The sequence below is a fragment of the Myodes glareolus genome, chromosome 3 (assembly GCF_982192425.1).
Source record: "Myodes glareolus chromosome 3, mMyoGla1.1, whole genome shotgun sequence".
Lineage (NCBI taxonomy): Eukaryota > Metazoa > Chordata > Mammalia > Rodentia > Cricetidae > Myodes > Myodes glareolus.
In genome coordinates, this window is record NC_142028.1 from 4,321,270 (window position 1) to 4,343,200 (window position 21,931).

Genomic DNA, 21,931 nt, shown 5'->3' on the forward strand with positions numbered 1-21,931 from the left:
TCTCAAAATAATTGACAAAGGGTCGCTTCTGATAGGAAGAAGCAGCTCTAGGGAGTAAACAGGCTAGAAAGCCAACTTAAGTAAGCCAGACCTAATTAAGCCAGAAGAGTGTAACTGCAATTCTTTATCCTTCCCTATTATCCAGGCAAAACTGTCGTTAAGTTAGTTACCCATCTTAGTTATGTCTGAGTAACGATTGAGGTAGAGCCCCAAGTTTAATTTTTTGTCTTCGTCAGTTACCTGCACGGTGGGCCTGGGCATGTGAGAGTGTAGACACACACAGCCCACTATGAAGTCAGAACAAGACTTTAAGTAGACAGTGGACAAAAAGGCAAATGTCCAAAGTCTCCAAAGAGGACAAATTCTCAGGAGCAGACATATGAATGGCCACAGACATAGAAAGAAGTCGTCCAACATCACTGGTCAGGAGAGAAGTGGAAATTATCATCCCAAGGTAGAACCAAAGTCCAGCGAAGAGATATGGTGTAGCTACTACAGGCGACAAGTGCTGGAAAGAACAGGGAAGAAAGGGATTGTGTATCAAGACGGCATGCAAGGTGGGTATGGTGCTCTCGAAAATATTAAAGTGGGATGACTGTATGGTCCAGCAAACATACACGGTGTACAGCTGAAGGACAAGATGTCAGTACGGCAAAGTGGCGTCTTCACTCTGGCATTCCCTATGACAGCTCCCACAGAGCCAGAGAAAGGACGCGATCGTCTACTAATGAATGCACACTGTAAAGGTAGTGCCACACACGAGGGGAGATTACTGAGCCTAAAAGGAACAAAAATTCTCTCTTTGCCACACAAACACTGTACGGGGAACTAGACAACATGACATAAAATAAGTCAGGCACCCAAGGCTGCATAATCCCAGTTTATGTGGACTCTGACAATGGTGAGCGCGGAAGGAGGTTACCAGGAGCTTGGGAGACTGGGAGGTTGGGGTGGGGAGAGGTTGCTCGGTGGGTACCAAGCTGAGGTCAGACAGGAGCAGAAGCTCTGGGGTGCAGCTGCACAGTTGGCGATGTGTAGACTGTGCCTCAAAAGTGATGGAAGGAATCTGGAGAATTTTCATCTCAAAGACCACGTGAAGAGATAATGTTTGACCAACTTAAAGCTGAGGATGTAAGGGAAATGTGTGAATAAACATTAGATGGCAAGCTTTTATGATTTTTGTATCTCAGTTAAAAATTGAAACAATTAGGGCTGGAGAATCGGCTCAGTGCATCAGGTGCTTTCGCCACAAGTGTGAGGACCTGGAAAATGCACACTTCCTACCAGTTTGTCTTCTTGCCGTAACTCGGTAATAGCTTTCAGGGGAAGGAATTGTGAGAAAATGCCAATAGATACATAAGAGTGTCCTTCCAGGGGCCTGGAGAGATGGCTCAGTGGTTAAGAGCACTGGCTGCTCTTCCAGAGGACCCAGGTTCAATTCCCAGCATCCACCTGGCAGCTCACGGCTGTCTGTAGCTCCAGTTCCAGGACACCCTCACCTAGACATACATGCAGACCAAATACCAATGCACATAAAAATAATATATATTTTAAAAAGGGAACCCTTCCCGAATACAGAGGGTTGCAACTATACCTTCCTAGTGTGTCCCAGTGAACGAACGATGGGATTTTCTAGGAGCCCTCGCTGTGACTTAGAGTCTTTGTTACTTCTGCCCGTTCCTGTTGTCTGGCTTTGCTGCAAACATCTTTCCAGGTCTTGCTGACTGTGGCTCACTCATTCAGGCATGCATGGGGGAGGCAATCATGGAAGCCCACTACTCACAGGAGAGGATGGTGAGAGAAGGGGAGGGTGACTGATTTCTGCCCTGCGAAGACGGGCGGAGGCAGCGTGAGCACAGCACTCAGAACAACGCTGGCAGCTGGCACCCTGCGAGGGTTATTGGTGCTGCTACCCTCATTCCGGGAGAAGCACATACGCAGTGAGATATCCAAGTCTGTGAGGACTGACTGACCCAGGATGTCTCCCTGGGAGAGATGGTGAATAACTACAGTGCATAAGCAGGGCTGAGCAGACATTGGGGAGGCGGCAGTCATGGAGTGACCCAAGGCCGAGTGCTGTGCTGTGTTTAAAAGGGTAAGAAGGCAGTAGCCGCTGTGATCATGGGGCATGCCATGAAGAGATGAACTTCATTTAGAGACTAAGTGTGTCCTTGAAAGAAATAAGGAAGGGCAGTAACATGAGCGTGTATGAGTTTAGAAAGTTGATTAGTTATAGATGGTAGAAAGAGTGGGTCAGACAGGAGGCAGGGACTATTAAAGGGGAACGTGGCTATCCCAGAGCAGAGGAGTGAAGAAGTATGGTAAGGGAGCAGGGAGGGGAGGTCTCCGCACTCCCCCACAGCTGGGGAAGCAGATGAGTATCCCAGGGGAGACAGGCTGCTTTCTGCAGCACACCAGCTTTAGGTGGTATTGGGTGTCAAGCCTTTCATGATTGCTGTGCATTTTCTGTCCCACAAAAGATAAAGACTTTTTTTTATGGTTTTCATTCTAGTACTAAATACTGATAGAGACCTCGTAAATATGATCCAAGATGAATCATTTTAAAAATAATCAATTTATAGCAGGTTTTTCATAGGAAGTTTTTAATGTTATAAAACTTGAAATGATATTTTCTAGAAGATATTACCCAGTATTTTAAGATTGAAAAAAAAACCCCTTTTACTTTGTTTGTTTCATGGAGATAGGACAAGCAACATCAAAGGCAGATGTGAGACAATGATGCTATTTTGCTGAGAAGGTAATAATTTACTTAATATCTTTTGTTGTAAATTTGCTTACTAATAAATATAGTAAGGTTTGAAATGTATCTACTTAAAAATGGAAGTCGTGTAAGCGAGAGACCTGGCAAGATGGTTCAGCGGTAACGGCCTCCTGTTACCTCAGAAGGTTGGCACCCTGTGTTCAATCCCTAGAACCTTGTAAAGGTGGAAGGGGAGAATCAACTCTATAAAGCTTCCCTCTGCCACACGCGCATGGCATACATAGAGACACGAATGTAGTAAAAATGGTCTTTAAAAGAGGCTAATTATTTTCAGCTTCAGCAAAGTATACCAGTTGTGCTGATAATCAGTTTTTATTATCAGTTCGGTACAACCTGAAGTCACCTAGGAAGAGGGGATCCTGAGTGAGGAGCTTCCTGGGTCAGGTTGGCCCATGGCCGTATCTGTGAGCAATTATTGTGACTGAGGTGGGGGGTGATGGACCTGCCCACTGTAGGAGGTACCGTCTTAGGTAGTGAGTTTGGACTGTGTAAGAAAGCTTATCTGACAAGAGCCAGAGAGCAAGCTTCAAGTTCCCGCCGCATGTCCTCAATGATGGACCAGGGCCCAAAGCATAAGCTGAGAAAACCCTTCGTCCCCTCAGCTGCTTTTGGTCAGAGTATTTTATCACTGGACAATAAAATGTATGTGGCTTTTGGCTTTTATTCTGTTCTAGTCTTGCATCTACCACAGAACAGAATTTAATTGTTGTGGGAAACTAAGTGTAACACTAACGTCCCTGACTGGAGCAATGCTCACATCCTACCTAGCCAGGAGAAAGCTGTTAGGACGTTTTCTTGGCTAATAAAAACTATTTTTTTTTAAATGGATTGATTGGTAGACAGAAACTGTTTGGGACAAACAAAAAAGTTGCAATGTTGCTGGAGAGAAGCTGTTAGGAGAAAAATGGCACAGAAAAGCTGGGGGAAATGCTGTGAACGAGGAAGACACTCACTGCTCGTCTCTGACCTCTGTGCAGCTCACGTGTGCTCTCTCCTTCCCACTTTCTCTCTTCCCCTCTCTCTACCCTCTTCTCTCTTTCTCATAGGAAGTTTAAACTGAAGAACATTTTCAGAACCTAAGTTACTAAATTAATGCAAGCAAAGGCTTTGACTAGATTTTTGGAATAAGACATCAGGTTACCCTTTCTCCTAGATTCTCTATGAGTCAAAAGAAGGATATAACAAAATCAGAGTGAATCTAATTTCTTCGTGCAAATATCTTCTAGAAAACGAAGAGATAATAAGGGCAATCACACTTACTGAGTCCTTGCTATGGTGTAAGCAATGTCTCCCACACCATGGTATCATTTTCTCATACGATACTTGCAATAACTTCGGGAGATGGCAGAAGACGCGGCTCATCCCGGAGGGCTTAAGAAACTTGTGCAAGTCTGACAGCAGGTAGACCAGGGCGAAGGGTGTGAACTTTCAACTCCGTGTAAGGTTAGTTTGGAAATGAAAGAAATTGTAGTTGCTTTTGGAATGGAAGCAACATGAAGCCTGGAGATGCCTGAGGTACAGTAAAGTGACGTTTGTTGGGTAAAGCTATGACCCCATGGTTGACAGACTGCCAGGGCTGTTGCTAATCTCTAAGACTGGATTTCCACATCAGCATTTGTCTTGAGATCTTACTGGGCCACTAGAAAGGTCAGGGACCCCCCATGGATTCTTCCTCTATCCCCTGCCTTGAGACAGACTCCCACAAGAAACAACACTGTTGAGAGCCGAGGGGCCTTCACCCAGGTTTCGAGTTGAATCAAGATTTATGTTAATTACTTAGAACATTATGTAATTGGTGCTTTTCTGCAAACATCTTTGCCAAAAGCACAACCCCCAGCTTTAGTGTTGGCAGTGGCAACTTAGACATTTTTGTGCCAGCCTCTGGCTAAGATGTTCACAGACCACCCATTTAGTTCTTGTAAGAACCCTACAGGTGAAGAGGCTCAGGCAACAACGCCAATCAGTGACTGGCTACACTCCAGTTGTTGGATACGGTCAAACACCTTCCATTTCACAATACCGATTCTCCTCTGTACTGAAATGTCTATGGAGGGAAAGTCTGTTCTGATTTTCCTGTACCCACAAGACTAAGATCATCGGCCTTCTGAGTACTTTGAACTTGATTAATTAACAAAAAAAGACAAAAGAATTCTACTGTTAGATACAAGCTGGAATGTATAATCTGTGCTTTGGGTATGAAAACCAAGTCCTGACCTTTAACTGATTTTTTTTTTCTAAGAAAATTTAATAAAATGATCAAATGAAATTGAAATATCGTATTCTGCCCTGGAGCTCTTAAGATCTCTTCTTTAATCTGTGCTTAAATCCCACATGAAAACCCCCAGACTCTAAATGTGCCCCAGATGTGCCAGACACATTTCCTCATGGCGGAACTGAATTTCAGAGGCTGAAGTCCATAGCTTTGCTCTCCCCTTGTCCGTTAGAGTGGAACAAAGGCATAGCAAACTTTTCCAGTTTCATTTTAATTCAAATGCTTACCCCTGAAGCAATTAATTGACTCAGACTTCACAGCACAAGGTAAACCAAGTACTCATTTTCAACCAGTGGAGAACACCACGGAGTGCTCCATTTATCATACAGGAAATTAGCCATTGATTGGTTTATACATATATTAAATGAGGTCTGCTGTGCTACGGTGGAGAGCGAGGAAATGTGCAAATGAGAGACAGACCGCAGTGTCCCCTCCCCACCTCATCCTGTCACATCTACAAGTTGGACTGCAGCAACCTTGAGCCTCCACATGTCTTACCTTTCTGTCTTTTTTCTCCTCTGGCTTTGTGGTTCTCTGAGACCAGAAGGTGTGGATAAGGCTGACTAGAAAACGTAGCAGAATTGCAGTCACCTAGGGAGAGCAGAGCGGCCTCACAGCATCCCCGGAGCGGCTGCTTTCACTGCCAGGCTCCAGAAGAATGGCTCATGGCACCATTATATCCCCTGCCTGAGGTCCGGCTCTCCCTCGGCTGAACTTGGAAGGCTCCGTGGGCTGGGCTTCCCATGGACACCTGCAATCCTCTCTACATTGTGACACACAGGCAGTGCCTTCTGGTCCTAGTGTGTTGCCATTGCAGCCTTCAGCACACCCAGGTTTGAGAAACAGTGCCTTCCTATCTTTTTAGAGATCAGAACAGAATATACAGTCACCTTAAGAATTCAACCAACCAGTCTGTCAGTTAATTAAAGAAGGGACTGATAACTTGCCCTCCATTAAACACCACACTGGACTTGGTAGATAAGATGTTTAAAGTGTGCCAAGATACATAGACACCTGCACTTGCAAAATATATAGATGCCACCCTACTTCCTTTCACGCTTCCTCTTCCATGTCCTTTGTGCCTTTCACAAAGTCACTCTGGCACTGCTCAGAGCCCTGTCAATCACCATGGTCTTAGGTTTCAGTCACATCCTGCTCTGTCGTGATGGGTGATTTTCGATAAGCTTTGCAACAGCGGTGCCCTTCAGTTCTCTGTAATCCTGACGTGAAGATGATATAGTCCTTCTAGCCAAAGACTCTGGGAAGATTAAAGGCAGTGTCTATAAATGATTCGGGACAGGGGGCAGCAAATGATTAGTATGGTACCAATATTTAAGTGTTTGCCAACTGCTGAAGTTCAGATTTTCTAAGTCTCCTTTGGACATGTGTGTGTGTGTGTGTGTGTGTGTGTGTGTGTGTGTGTGTATGTGTGTGTGTGTGTGATTCTGCTAAAAGATTTCATTCAGAGGTGTCAGCAGGTGACAGTCATCTACAATAGCATATGAATAGAGAGGAATCTTATAGTCTACAGTTTTATTTATTTATTTATTTATTTGAGACAGGGTCTCAGTGTTTAGCCTCTGCTGACCTGGAACTGTTCTGGAGAGAAACCTGGCCTTGAACTCATAGAGCTCCACCCCTGCTTCTTGCCTCCTGGCAATTCCAGAGTTTAAAAAAACAAACAAACAAAAAGAAAAAATGAGTGTCCTACCTCTTGCGATTCTTGTGTGAATGTGTGCCTGCAGGTGCACCTGGGTTTGCAGGAGTCCCCACAAACCTGTGGAGGCCAGAGGTACACCCTGCCTGTTATTTACCCGGAGTGTCTCACCTTGTTCTTTGAGACAATTTCTCTTCATGGCCTGGAACTCACTGTTTGGGCGAGGCTGGCTGGCCAGCAAGCTCCAGTGTTCCCTTGTGTCTGCCTCTCCAGGGTTGGGATCACAGCATAGGCAACTGCGCCTGGATGTTTGTCCTGGGTTCTGGGGGTGGAACTCAAGTCCTGGCGCTTCACACAGCTAATGTGTTGCCGTTCCTATCACCCCAGCCCCACATCTAGTATTCTTAAGTGAGCCTCAGGAGCGGGCGAGCCTTCCAAGACTTGTCACTGACCGAGCTCCTGCAGTGTCTAGGAGGACATGCTGCTAGGTGCTCTTGACATGTAAAGGGGTTTATTTTCCCAAGTCATCCTCCTTGATACCTCAGTCATCAACTTTGCATCTCTCCCTGCTGCCTCCAAAGATGCACCTGTCTGTATGTGTACTTGAACTGGAATCCACTCTGACATATTATAAGAGACTTGGACAAGTTTTAGAATAATTCCACCTTAGTAATCAGAAAAAGTCAAGATATCAGGGTGCCTGAATTAAGACTGATTCTGTACACAGGGCAACGAGGAAACGGATTAAGGTTAGGGGAGTTTGTGATGTCCAGACAGATTTTCTTGGGGGGCAATGGAGGGAAGAATGATGGAGGAGGACAGCAGCACACGGGATGTAAGGGGTCCCAAGAATTCATCTGCAGTTGTATTTCTCACAGAAAATAGCAGGGCTTGGAGACAGATGAGGAGCTCAAAGCTGGCCTTGGCTGTGTAACAACTTCAAGACCAGCTTGGACTAAATGAGGCCTTGTCTCAAACATAAAATAATAAATGTTTTATGGTTAACTCAGGTTGACCCCAGTACAGGTTGGTTTTCTAACCCTGGTGATAATTGTAATGAGCTCCCGCTCCACCCTCAACCCCGCCACCCCCTCAACATCATGACTAGAATAGGGAGAAAAAAAACTAACTGTGAATTAGATAGTTTTGAAGGAAATCAATTTCTTAAATAATTTTTTAATTTGAGAAGAAAGCAACTACATGGGTGAGTAGAGCTGCATTTCAGCTCAGCTTGAAATATCTGCTAGAGGAGAGGGAATCATAAAGAATAATGGTATTTGTGTTTTTCCAGTCGAAACAATAGCTTTGTGTCCAGAATACTTCAGATTCTTAAATCATAGTTAGCGGCGGGGGGGGGGGGGGGGATGGAGGGGGATGGAGAGAGGAGGGAGAAGGAGAAGGAAAATGAGAGAATATCAATGAATAGAAAAATGTGCATTAATCGCTATAAAAGATTTTCCTCTGGGTCGTTTAGCATTTCAGCTGATAAGACGCTACACCGCTTTCTTGAAGGAAGAGCCTGTAGCTGGTTCAAAGTCCTGGGCATGAAGTGTAGACAGTGTCCAGTCCCCAGCTATAGCCAAGAGACTCAGAGCAAAGCACTGGGAAGCGCTCCACTCCCACTGCAGCAAACCAAACCCTCCTGTGCACATGGATACTTAGCCCAGGCTTACTCAGCTTCACTGTATGGGAAGAGAGCAACCCGTTAGCCCAGGCTTGTTCAACTTCTCTGCATGGCCTTCTTCTGTGTTTGCTGGTCTCTATGTGTGTCTGATGTTCTCCACCAAGGACAAAAGCTTAGCTGTCAGCCTCAGCTGAGTTTACAGTTAGGCCTGTGTAAGACTCAGGGATTACCACGATCTGTGAGCACCCTGCTCACGGGTACGCTCTTTTATCGTTTGTGATTATGATTGTGTGTGTGTGTGTGTGTGTGTGTGTGTGTACCAGAGGTGGAATTTGTACATCTTCCTAGATTTCTCTCCATCTTTTTCAGATAATGTCTTTCACTGAAATTGGAACCCACCAATGGGCTGGGTTAACTTGCTGGAGAGCTCCTAGAATTCTGTCTCCCCACTGCTGGGATTAAAGGCACATCCTTCCAAGATCAGTTTTCTACGTGTGTGCTGGGGATCTGAACTCAGGTCTCTGTGCTTGTGTAGTAACTGCTCTTCTTGCTGGGCCAACTTGTAAGCCCCTCATTCAAACATTCTTTTGATTTTCAGCACATACTTAAGCACCAAGAGAAGAGAGCTGTTTCTAAATTTGAGACGGATGCTTCGGTTTTTAATTTGATTTTTCAACCCCTGAAAGGAAGAGCTTTCTGTGTCTAAATTGTAAGAAATATTAAAGCCTTTAGAATAAAAGAAAGCAAAGGAAGTCATTACTGTCCTCTGCCTTGTCTTTGAGAATGAAGGAGCTGGTTCACAGATAGCTTCACGCCCAGTGAAGGAACTAACTCAACCGTGGTCCCTAATGGGGTAAATTGCAATGAATTTTAACTGTTCCTCTACATTTTCTTTCTAGTCTGTTCAGAGTTACAACATCTTTGTAAATTACCAGGGGAAAAAGCATCACCACGTTAGAGCTCTGAGTGAATTAATCTGCATTATTGTTCGGATCCTGAGGCGTGGCGGGAGGCAAGGTCCCTGTTCTCCCAGAGCATGGCTTTTATTGGAGTTCTCTTGCTTTAGATTGCTTAAAGCCATTCTGTTTAAAGAATGGTAGTTTCTGCTCATAGGAAAGCATGCAGGAAACAAATGCTTTCTACAACAGAGACTTCTGACAATGGAAGTCCATTGAAGACAAAGGTGAGGCAGTGTAACGGATGAGGGCTTAAAGGGTTAATTTAATTTACAATCAGAAATGCTTTTAAACCTCTGTTTTAGTGATACTGTTCCATTCTATTGTGATTTCCGTTGTTTTTAAGGAGGATTCACACATTATCCCTCCAGTGACTTTCCTGAATGTATGCTTTTCCCTTGTAAGCTCCTTTACAGATTTCTCTCTTTGTATTTATTCTCTACCCATGTTTGTTCTAGGTCTTTTTTGTTGTTGTTGTTCACTTTTTTTTTAACCTTGGTTGGCTTTTCCTAAAATGTTTTAGCAGGTAAATTGACATTTTAAAAATCAATTTTTGTCACATTCTTTGGGCCATCTACTTAAATATTTCTTACTCCTTGTCTTTTTCCTGCTCCCCACTTTCCCACTGCATGACTTCAAGTTAGACTACCTCTGCATTTCCTTCTTGAATCTCATTGAGTTTTATGTTCTGTTCCTCTCTTTTCTTGTGCCTCAGCTTGGCTAATTTCTGTTGGCATATCTTATCTTTGGCTTTACACACCCCTTTTCTCCTGTGCTGACACCCTCTCGAGCCTACCTCTGTTTTGGATATTTGTTATGTATTCTGTAGAACTCATTCTCTCTTCTCCCAAGCCTCCTTAATTCTCCTTCTCTATTTGAGTTCTGCACTTTGAATCATTTTTGTTTCTTTTCCCTTAATTTCTTTAATATTTTTCAACATTTATTTTAAAGAACTTGCCTGTGAATTTTACCGATTGGGTCTTTTATGAGCTATTTCTACTGACTCACTGCAAACTAACCCTGAGCCCTGGCTGGTGAGACGGCTCAGCAGGCAAAGGTGCCTGCTGCCAAGCCTGGTGACCTGAATCAACACCCAGGACTCAGTGAGTAGAAGGAGGGTATCGACTCCTACAGGTTGCCTTCTGACCTCCACACGTGCACTATGGCATGATTGCCTCCACACACACATCCACACGCAGCCTGCCCCACCCCCACAATACAGACAAGTCAATAAATGTCATTATAAAAACAAAACTATTGAAATGCCGAAAAGCAAACAAACTCCCCAAGTCCTACCAGAATTGGAATACCATGGTGAGAGTATATAGCTTGCCTAGCCCTATGTGTGTGTGTGCTGGCACATGTGTTATGTGTGTGTTGCAGCATGCATGTGTTTAAAAGAACCATGAGGATCACACATGAGTAGATGTGTTTCTGCCAGAGGTGGCGATGCACTTGTCTTCTCTTGGACAGCTAGCAAGAGGTTCTTCACAGCAACCCTAATAGGACTTTTGATGTTGTTTTCGTATTTTGGGACAATCTGTACACCAGATTGGCCTTGAAAAAATGGTGTAGCTCAGGCTAACACTGACCTCATTGCAATTCTCTTGCCTCAGCCTACAGAGTCATGGGATTTCAAGTCTGGGCCCCTATACCCTGTTGATGAGTGAGAATTGTCTGTATTCTATCAATCATGTATTTTATTTTATTTATTTTTTTAAAATATTTATTTATTTATTATGTATACAATATTCTGTCTGTGTGTACGTCTGCAGGCCAGAAGGGAGCACCAGACCTCATTACAGATGGTTGTGAGCCACCATGTGGTTGCTGGGATTTGAACTCAGGACCTTTGGAAGAGCAGGCAATGCTCTTAACCACTGAGCCATCTCTCCAGCACCCCTCAATCATGTATTTTAATAAAACGCTGATTGGCCAGGCAGGAAGTATAGGTGGGAAAACCAGACAGGAAGTAGAGGTGATGCAATGAGAACAGGAGAATTCTGGGAAGCAGGAAGCAGGAAGCCATTCCTGCCCAGATCACTGAAGAAGCAACATGTGAGCTGACAGCTGAAAAAGGTACCAAGCCATATGGCTAACATAGATCACAATAATGGGTTAATATAAACTACAAGAGTTAACAAGAAGCCTAAGCTAATGAGCCAATCAGTTTTATAATCTTATGGAGTCCTCTGTATGATTTTCTTTGGGGTATGCCAGTTGTGGGGTACTGAGCGGGACAGATACCCCAACAAGCAGGCCCCTTTATGTTACACCCTGTGACCAACAAAGAGCCGTCCTGCACCAAGGTGGGGAGGCTCCAGTAAGTTTAACTACTGTCTGCCTTGGGCATCTTTAGTAGTAAATCTGCCCTGTTGTGTCATGGGCTCCTGCCTCCAGTGTGACTTTGTACTTAGATACCTGTAGTTAATGGACATCCTCCTGGTCCTGTCTAGCCGTGTCTGCTGCCTCCTCTGTGTGCCCAAGGTTGCTGCTTACTAGCATGCTCATTTCTCATTTCTGGATTCTCAGTCTAGATTACTCTCATCAATGGTTTGTATTTGTTTTTTAAGTGTCTGCTCCCACCCTCACCCTCATTTAGCCAGAATGTTATGGTCCCTTCCACTTGAACACACGGCCGATAGTGGTCAACCTCGCTAACTGCCAATCTCAGTCCTTCCTGGAAGCTACAGGAACTCCCAAGAGTGATTCGCATTGCACAGAAGCTGGCTCTGTGACTCTTTGATAGGGCTAGCTCTCCTGGGTGATGTGAGCTTGAGACATTTGGAGCATGGTAGAAGAACACCAGCCTTCCTTGTTTACATGTTTTAAGGATGAAGATGCCAGGGATCAGCCTGAAATGCAGTGCTGTGTGAGCGGTTAGGAAAGCAGGAGTTATCGCTTTCCTGTCCTGCCATTTCCTATTGGCTTCAGGTGTCCGTGATGCAATGGGGGGCAAAGAGCAGGGTTAATGGGTTTAAAAGCATCTTGACCTAGATGTGTGCTCGCATGGAAATCTGCTCGGTTATGTCTCCCTTCGAGTTTCAAGGTACACACAAGAGCAACGGGAGATTGCAGATCACAAGAGCCTTCTGTGGACGCAGTGATCCCTAAAGGGGATGGCCTGAAAGAGGTTCTTGATATAAAACTCAACACCAGAGCCTTCTGTGGATGCAGTGATCCCTAAAGGGGATGGCCTGAAGGAGGTTCTTGATGATATAAAACCCAACAACATTACTTGATAGGCTACTTGAGGCCAACAGGTGCATATGCAGCCTCGGAGCGGCACTCTGAGTAAGGTCACTAAGGGAGAGCACTCTTTAAGATCCCCAGAAGAGAATTACCATGGAGTAGTACAGGCTGAAATATTGAGGCAGGAATCTATGGCCTTGAGGATGAGCTATGCTCATGTGTGGTTGATTACCCTCAAACATGGTGGTTTTGTGAAGACAATATAAAGGAAAATCTGAGCCAAGGAGTTAAAAGAGTAATTAAGAAGTGGAATGTTGTGTTATATATGTATTTACAGACTGAGTCACTCTGACGTTTTCTTACAGATGGTTGGTTCTGCCATGTCACCCTGGGCCTGTCTGAAAACAGCTTGGTGAAGTCAGATGAATGGCTGGTTTCCAGACCTTCAACACGCGAAGGTTGGAGACAGTTCCGTGTGACAGAGAACGGGCGGTGTGGAAGACATTGAAGGTGATGGTGTGAGGGACATGGACACAGCTTACCACGGCCATCCGAGCAGAGGAGCTGCACACCTGTGTTCCTATCTGCCCAACTTGTGTTCCTGTTAATGTTCAAACCTTTGAAGTTTCTAAAACTATATGTTTTCTGTGTTGGTTTTACCCACAGGAACGCTATTTCAATAACAAGTATCATGAGACAGTTCTGCTTGTTTATAGCTATGGTGATTCAGGGCGGAGGGTTCTCGCCTTTGTTAGACTGTAAGGGGACAGAAAATGCTTCTGAGTAGGGGGCTCTTGGGTCATCTATGTTTTGAGGTGAATTTGATGGGCGATACATGGCACAGAGAAAGAGAGATACAAGGAGGAAGGAGTAATTAATACATTATTGCCATTGTTAGGCAAGAAAGCATGGAAACCCAGCTGTCATTGTGTGAGATGAACAAAGATGGAAAAAAAGTTACAGCACAAAGCAAAAGTGACAATTGCTCATTATACATGTCGTGTGCCAGCTACCAGCTATCTTACGCGGCTGTTTAGATCAACAGCAGGTCTCTGACGTTAAAACACACGCTGGAGGCGTTCGGCTATGGAAAGATTGACGGAGCTCAAACCCAAGTATGACTCTTGCAGAGTCAATATCTTCTTCACCATGAGGCAATACCGACTGACTGTCATGCTTGAGAAGCAAAGAGTGACTGAAAGGCAGCCTTGGTGATAAGACATTGGCAGTGTAGGGTTGTGAGGAAAGTCTCTGTCTGGGTGTTGTATGGAAAGGCTCTGTCTGGATGTTGTATGGAGAGGCTCTGTCTGGATGTTGTATGGAAAGGCTCTGTCTGGGTGTTGTATGGAAAGCTCTGTCTGGATGTTGTATGGAAAGGCTCTGTCTGGGTGTTGTATGGAGAGGCTCTGTCTGGATATTTTATCTTCAGTGCTGGCAAGGGATACAGGTGGAAAGGGTAAAAGACAGAATCTCAGACTGGGGGTGTGGGATGAGTTAGGGCTTGGTGCAGACTGGAGGCCAGTGTATGAGGACAACAGTAAAGTGTGAGAAGATGATGTTCTAAGTGTGTGGAAGATTACAGATGCCATTACCAAAGCTGGAGCAGAACAGACAATGACAGAGGTCACTGTCATGTTGTGAAGTCAAGGGGAGAAGATGACTAAGGTTTTAGGAAACAGATGGGACAGTAAGAATGCATTGGAAACAGGACACTAGGTTAGAATTTTTTTTTCCTGAGCGAGCGCATTTCTTTTACTTTTAGGGCAGCAATAGAAGGCATGGGTTTTAGGTGTAAGTTTCCTATTTCAAGACCAGATCACAGGCAGCCATTCCTAGTAGCTTCATGAAAATATATGTATTCTCGATAACCAGAGGAAGATATTTCTTAATCTCCATGTTTTGGGATGACATTTTCTTAAAGACTCCTCATTAGGGCAAAGAAAGGTTATGTCAACAACAGATTTGTAAAATATTTTCAGTCAGACCAAGTGAAAATGACTCTCCATCTTTCTGTGACAGCCGGGGGCATCTCCCCCACAGACATAGGGTAATTCTGGAAAGAGCACCATTCTGAGGCTACACTTTATACCCTACTCCTGGTGCCTTTCTTCCCTCCACTCAGGCTTAGACTCTTTCTCCATTCCCTGGGCATGCAGGTTTATCTCAGGTGCTGTAGAATTCTATTTTCCCTAAAATTTTCATCCTTCTTCTTCATGGTCTTGCTTGTAACATGGGAAAAGGCTAGCAAAAGTGCACAACAGGAAACTAAAGCAGTTAGCTTGATCATGAGGTGAAATGTTATAAGTCTATTAAAAACAGATGTACCGTAATTAACAATATTTTAAAATGTTGAAATTGTAAGTGGAAAAATATGCACAGCCTGTATTCTGGTTAAAACAAGAGTACATTTATGGAAATAATAGAGAAGCCTATTTAAAGCTGGATCTCCTGCAAAATCACATATGGTCACAAGCACTGTGTTAAGCAATTGTAGGACACGGAATCCCATACTATGCCACAGTATATAATACAGCCATTCAAGTCAAGTGCTGTAGTAAATAGCTACCAAATGTCTCTGCACAGATTCTTTTAAAAAACATTTCTATGACTCTGAGTGACTTACAGATTATGTCATGTCCCAATAAAAGCTTTCGATTTTGTTTAAGGAGATTTAAAAATCATAATCACATTAGCGTCTTTCAGAAAAGTTTAGTCTGTATTCTAACAAAAACCAGAGGGGACCCTTTAATCAGATCCATGGGTTGAGCAGCGAGTTCATTCGTGTGGTTTGATGACATGTCACTAAAGGAGAGCCGTCTGTACCATCTGCTTTGATGCTTTGTCTTGGAATTTGTAATAGACATTTTAAAGAGAAAATTGAAGCTTTGTGTTTCGTTTTGAAAAAGAAAAGGCTAACACAAAACGTTTCCATATTAAAATAACTGTGGTTAAATTAATTGGATAGTAAATCAAGTTATAAGAAAGTTCAAGCAATCCAAACTATATCTTTTGCAAACAAGTTATTTGCCAAAAAAAAAAAAATCAAGCACTGATTTCTCTGGGTAGATAGGGCATTTCTATTTACTATGGAGATAACTGAACTCTAATTCATGGGGTACCTTAATAACACATATCATCAGCTCCTAATCTCCCCATGAGTCGTGGGAAGGAAGACATTGTCTCCTTGTTCTAAATATAGCTAAATATAGGACATCCAGCCCTAGACACCAGCTACATTATTTTAGGAGATTGAATAATTCATTGGGGAAATGGAAATAGAATCTGACTCTCATTTTCCTCCTTCATATGAACTTACAGTTTCAGGCTATGATAGGTTTCTAGCCAGAAGATGTGTTTCATAAGATACTACATCATTACTATAGCCACTAACAAAAGATGAATTAAACCATTTTCTTATAATATCAAAATCCAGAGACATTTGGAAATAGTCAAACACACACCCAGAGTCTATTGATTTCTCTCTCGCTCTCTCTCTCTCTCTCTCTCTCTCTCTCTTTCTCTCTTTCTTCTCACTTTCTCTCCCTCCCTCTCTCTTCACACACACACACACACACACACACACACACACACACACACACACACACTCATAAACACACGCACACATTCATATACATGCAGTGTCTACTGATCACATATATACTTATGCACACATATGAATGAAATGAAAAATGAAATTTATGCTTTGGCAATGCTGAAGCGTACATGGGTAGCTCATATATATGGCAGTTCTGTTGAATTAGTTCATATTGGGTTTCATGGTCTAAGTTGATGAGGACGACTGACCAGCTCTCTTCCTCAAGAGGGCACCAGATCTCATTAGAGATGGTTGTGAGCCACCATGTGGATGCTGGGAATTGAACTCAGGACCTTTGGAAAAATGGGCAATGCTCTTAACCACTGAGTCATCTCTCCAGAGCTACACACACAGAGATACACAGAGATGCACATATATACATAAAAACTTCCATATATATATACATACATACACACACACACACAAATACAAATGCAGTCTAAAAATCATACACATACTCACAAAATCTGTTACCGAACACTCACATGCACACACACCTACACGCAGAATCTGTACTGACCACACTGCAGAGTATTCTGACCATACACATATATGCACACATGCATAATCTGTACTGAAGACACATGTGCACACACATACATGCAGAATCTCTACTGAACACACACACTGCAGAAAATACTGATCACACACACACACACAGAATCTGTACTGAACACACACACCGCAGAGTGTACTGATTATACATGTACACACACACACTGCAGAGAGTACTGATCACACACACACACACACACACACACACACACACACAGAATCTGTACTGAACACACACACTGCAGAATGTACTGATTATACATGTACACACACACACGCAGAATCTACACTGAACACACACACTGCAGAGAGTACTGATCACACACACAAACACACACACGCAGAATCTGTATTGAACACACACACCGCAAAATGTACTGATTAAACATGTACACACACGCACACACAGAATCTACACTGAACACACACACCACAATATGTACTGATTATACATGTACACACACACACGCAGAATCTACACTGAACACACACACTGCAGAGAGTACTGATCACACATACACACACACACAGAATCTGTACTGAACACACACACCGCAGAGTGTACTGATTATACATGTACACACACACACTGCAGAAAGTACTGATCACACACACACACACACACAGAGAATCTGTACTGAACACACACACTGCAGAATGTACTGATTATACATGTACACACACACACACGCAGAATCTACACTGAACACACACACTGCAGAGAGTACTGATCACACACACACACACACACACACACACACAGAATCTGTACTGAACACACACACCGCAGAGTGTACTGATCACACACACACACACTCGCAGAATCTGCACTGAACACACACACCGCAGAGTGTACTGATCACACACACACACACTCGCAGAATCTGTACTGAACACACACACCGCAGAGTGTACTGATCACACACACACACACTCGCAGAATCTGCACTGAACACACTGTGGAGGATACTGACCAACATCATTATGCACAGAAGGACACAGAGGGTTTGCACGTCTGTCCAGCAAACAGGACAAGTCTGAGTTGAAGAACAGATGTAAATAGTCTTAAAATGATTTTTTTTTCCCCAATGTCACTTGTAGGGAAAGTAGAAGTGAACACAAGGAGAATACATCTAGAATGTATGTTGGTTCCTTGATTGGCAGGAAGGAAATTTATTCTCTGGCTAAATTTTAAAGAAACAAAGTTTATTAAGGAAGGTTCTATCTTTGAAATAATAATAACATAAAAAACCAAACAACTGGTTAGGGCAGTTCTGGTGCACACCTCTAATCCCAGCACTCAGAAGGCAGAGACAGGAGGATCTCTGTGAGTTTGAGGCCAGCCTGGTCTACAGAGTAAGTTCCAGGACAGCCAGGGCTACATAAAGAAACCCTGTCCTAAAAGCCTGTCCAAAACAAAACAAATAAAAAAATCCAACCAAGCATATGAAGGGTCAAGAGGGAGGCGTGGGTTAGTGCCAGCAGGCATACATGCATTCCTTCACATGGTGAGTCTAAGGCCCCATCATGGCTGAGTCCCTCATCCACGTCACCTATGGAATGAAAGCAGTTAGTGAGAGGCTTATGGCACAGGGCACACGGGTGAAGCCACCAGCAGCCCTGAAGGCCACACCTGCTAAAGACATGATGCTGATGGTGACATGTTATCAAACTCATTTCAGATGTTCCTTTTCAATATTGTGTTCCATTTTGTGTGTGTCTGACTATTGCATGCCATAGCATGTGCATGGAGGTCAGAGCAAATCTTTCAGGAGGCAGCTCTCTCCTTCTACTATGTGGGTTCTCGAGATTTAGCTCAGGACATCAGTCTTGATGGCAAGTGCCTTTACCTGCTGAAGCATCTAGCTGGCTCCATGTACCTTTTAAATTAGAAACACGCATTCTGTGATGCTGGACCCTTCTGATGAGCACACCCTTGGGCCTCTTCCTTCATCCAGTTCATTCTGAATTGTCTCCTGCATGAGTTTCTGCTACACAGAGTACATCTAGCCTCACCCTTCCTTCCAGAACATTCTGTGTACTTCTCTCTACTATTCACCCACAGGAGATTGCTTCCCCACCGCAATTTCCCTTTTGCCACACAGAAGCTGCAGTTTACTCTGGAATGTTGCTATGTGATGTTACCGATTTCCCTGGCACCATTAAGAAATTAACCTCACTAGTGTGTCAAAACCCACTTTTTGAGACACACACTCCCGTGCACGTGATAATTTACTTCCCTTCCAAAGTCTGCCCTCAGATGTCATAAGCACCTCTCACCGTAGCATTCACAGACTCCCAGAAGTCACAGTTTTGTATCCAGAGCTAGATAAGCCCAAACCACGCCTTTGTTTTCTCCTTTTCAATGACTCTGCTCAAGACTATCATTTCCAAATAACTTTCTGATACCCAAACAACAAAGGATTGCGAGCCTCACAAAACTCAGGACAACCTTTTAGTAAGATCAAGCTGTGAGCATGGAGACCCAGCTCAGCAACCATTTGCTGGGCTTGAACAAGAACAACGACAACAAAATCAGGAGGGAGCGTCTGTCTCAGCCTCTGCTGGGCATCTTACTGCAACGGACCAGTGAGCTCAGTCAGACCCAGGGGGCCTTGGCTAGCCTGCAGCTGCTTCACAAGGCTGAGAGTGAAGAAAAGCAGGAGCTGGGGTGTTCCCTGGAGTTCTGGAAGTGTCTCTGCGTAGAGCAAGAAGCACAGCAGGATACTCCCAGCAGAAGAACTGCAGCTGAGCCCACATACTTGCTTGCACAGTCAGGAAACGCTGAGTCTGGAGTTCATTTGGGGTGGCTGACCTCTTGTGCTGATAAAACAAAGTCTAACTTGAAATCGTGTTTTACATGAATCACATCATAAAATAATAATAAATGATAAAATACATTAAACATGTAATAAATAGTAAAATGAAAGTAGATAATAAACAAATAAATAAAACCCAGACAAATGAAGACAAATAATAGAAACAGATAAATAAGATAATATAAATAACTAAAAAAGCAAATAAAAATCAGATTTATAGTCCTAGTGCTGTATTTAATTTAGTGAGCTGGGTAGAAATGGGAAATTTATATCCTTCAAGCTTTGGCAGAATCTCATCTATAGTCTTACAAAATGCTAGCTGGCAGTTGAAAATTTCTTTCTAGAGAGGCAGCCCTCTACTAAAACATCTATCCTTTGCCCATTGTATGTTATCCACCCAGTATCCAGCTCCATCTACCTCCACTCATCCATCCTTATTTGTGTTATCCATCTAGTATCCAGACACATCTGTCTTCATCCATGCATGCATCCATGCATCCATCCACCCACCCATCCATCCATCTGCTCATCCATCCATCCATCCATCCATCCATCCATCCACCTATCTATTCATCCATCCACCCATCCATTCATCATCCATCCATCCATCCATCCATCCATCCATCCATCCATCCATCCATCCATCCGTCTGTCCATCTGTCTGTCCGTCCATTCATCCATTTATCCACCCACCCATCCATCCATCCGCTCATCCATTTATCCATCCATCCATCCATCCATCCATCCATCCATCCATCCATCTCTACACACAGCTGTTTCAATCCACTGTTAACCACAGCAGAATCAAAACTAACCCTGGCCCACCTTTAAAAAGAAAAGAGGGCTAGAGAGATGGCTCAGGAGTTAAGAGAACTTATAGATCTTGCAGGTTTTCCAGTACTGACCTGGTGGCTCACAACCATTAGTAACTGCAGTTCTAGGGGTTCATCTTCTGACCTCTTCTGACCTCTGGGGACACCAGGTACTTATGCAGGCAAAATACTCATACACAAAATAAGCAAAAATAAAAAAGGTAAAAGTAGAGACTACGAGACAAACCTCCATAGCAAGGGGCATAATGATGAGGTGTTACCAACACCAGGACCCCATGTGCTCAGGTGCTCAGGGTGGTCACTAACCCTTGTGATGGGTTTTTGTGGTGCCCTCTCCTGGCCTTTAGGGGAACTACAAAGGGAACTGAATTGGGTCCCATTACTGAACTAAGTGCCTATATATTGGAGAGTAAGGGACCAATGAGGTTCTAGCAGGGGTCTACACTTATTATCTGTTAAACTGAGGTTCCAAATCAGAAAGCAGAAGTGGGAAGAAGGGAATGGTGGGAGACATCAAGTCTGGGATGTTCTAGTTGTAAGAGTAGGGCTCCCTGTACATATTCAGGTTGTTCCCCAAACCCCTTGGCCAGGCCTGCCAGGCCCGGTGACTCTTGTTCTCCTTGACACCAGCTTTTACAACAAACAAGCAGGCTTGGTGCCTAGAACTTGTCTTTGTAACCCTAAAATCCCCACACCTTTCCTTTGCCTTCCATGTGGCCCCATCTCAGCATTTTGAAAACTTCCCCTAAATGGCCCTCATGCCCAAGAAAGGCTGAGAACCACTGGCGTGGGAGGTCCTTCTGTCTATGTGTTGCTTTTATTGGTTAATGAATAAAGAAACTGCCTTGGCCTGTGATAGGACAGAACCTAGGTAGGTGGGGAAAACTGGACTGAATGCTGGGAGAAGAAAGATGGAAAGAGAGACACTCTGGAGCCGCTACCAGAGTCAGACATGCCACAACTTTGTGGGTAAGCCACTGCTACGTGGCAATACACAGATTCCTAAAAATGGGTTAAATTAAAATGTAAGAGTTAGCCAATAAGAAACTAGAGCTAATGGGCCAAGCAGTGATTTAATTAATACAGTTTCTGTGAGATGATTTCGGTTCTGGGCAGCCAGGAACAAACTAGCAGCCTCCTCCTACAAACCACTGGTTCATCCCAGGCTCACTTTACCTGCAGTGAGCGTGAGCCCCTCTGCCCCACGGCTGTCACCTCCCACTGTACCCACTGCAGTCACCATTGCTGCAACACAGCTCTGCATAATTATAACTTCCTTATATTCTGTCTCTGTCTCTCTTTCTCCTGCTTTTGCCTAGCTCCAGATTCCCTATTCTCTCCACCCTTTAAGTGTCCACATGCTTGTTACCCCAAGCAAAGATGGAAATCATCTGGGTGTGTTGGCTCATGCCTGTAATTCTCAGCAAGGCTGACATAAGAAAGTCAAGAGTTCAAAGCCAACTTGAGATACATATGAAGGCAGTGCCTCAAAAGGACTCAGCAAAGCTAGGGAGATGACTCAATCAATAAAACACCTATCAGGAACGCATGAGGACCTGAGTCCAGATCTTCAGTACTAATGCGAGCACCTATAATTCCAGCTCTGGGAGACACAGACTTCAGTATCCCTGAAACTTGATGGCTAG

The 21,931-nt window shown here is 43.9% G+C and overlaps 1 protein-coding gene across 4 annotated transcripts in view; it reads right to left on the bottom strand.

The window, feature by feature from the left end:
- Positions 1–21,931, bottom strand: part of Far2 (fatty acyl-CoA reductase 2) — a 101,054-nt gene that overhangs the window by 42,358 nt on the left and 36,765 nt on the right. Inside the window, exon 1 of one of the 4 annotated variants that reach the window (XM_085687405.2) lies at positions 5,553–5,708. The exons of the other annotated variants lie outside the window; for them this stretch is intronic. The gene's annotated coding sequence lies outside the window, so the exon portion shown is untranslated. Of the gene's footprint in view, positions 1–5,552; positions 5,709–21,931 lie in introns of those variants that run through there. 4 annotated transcript variants of the gene reach the window in all.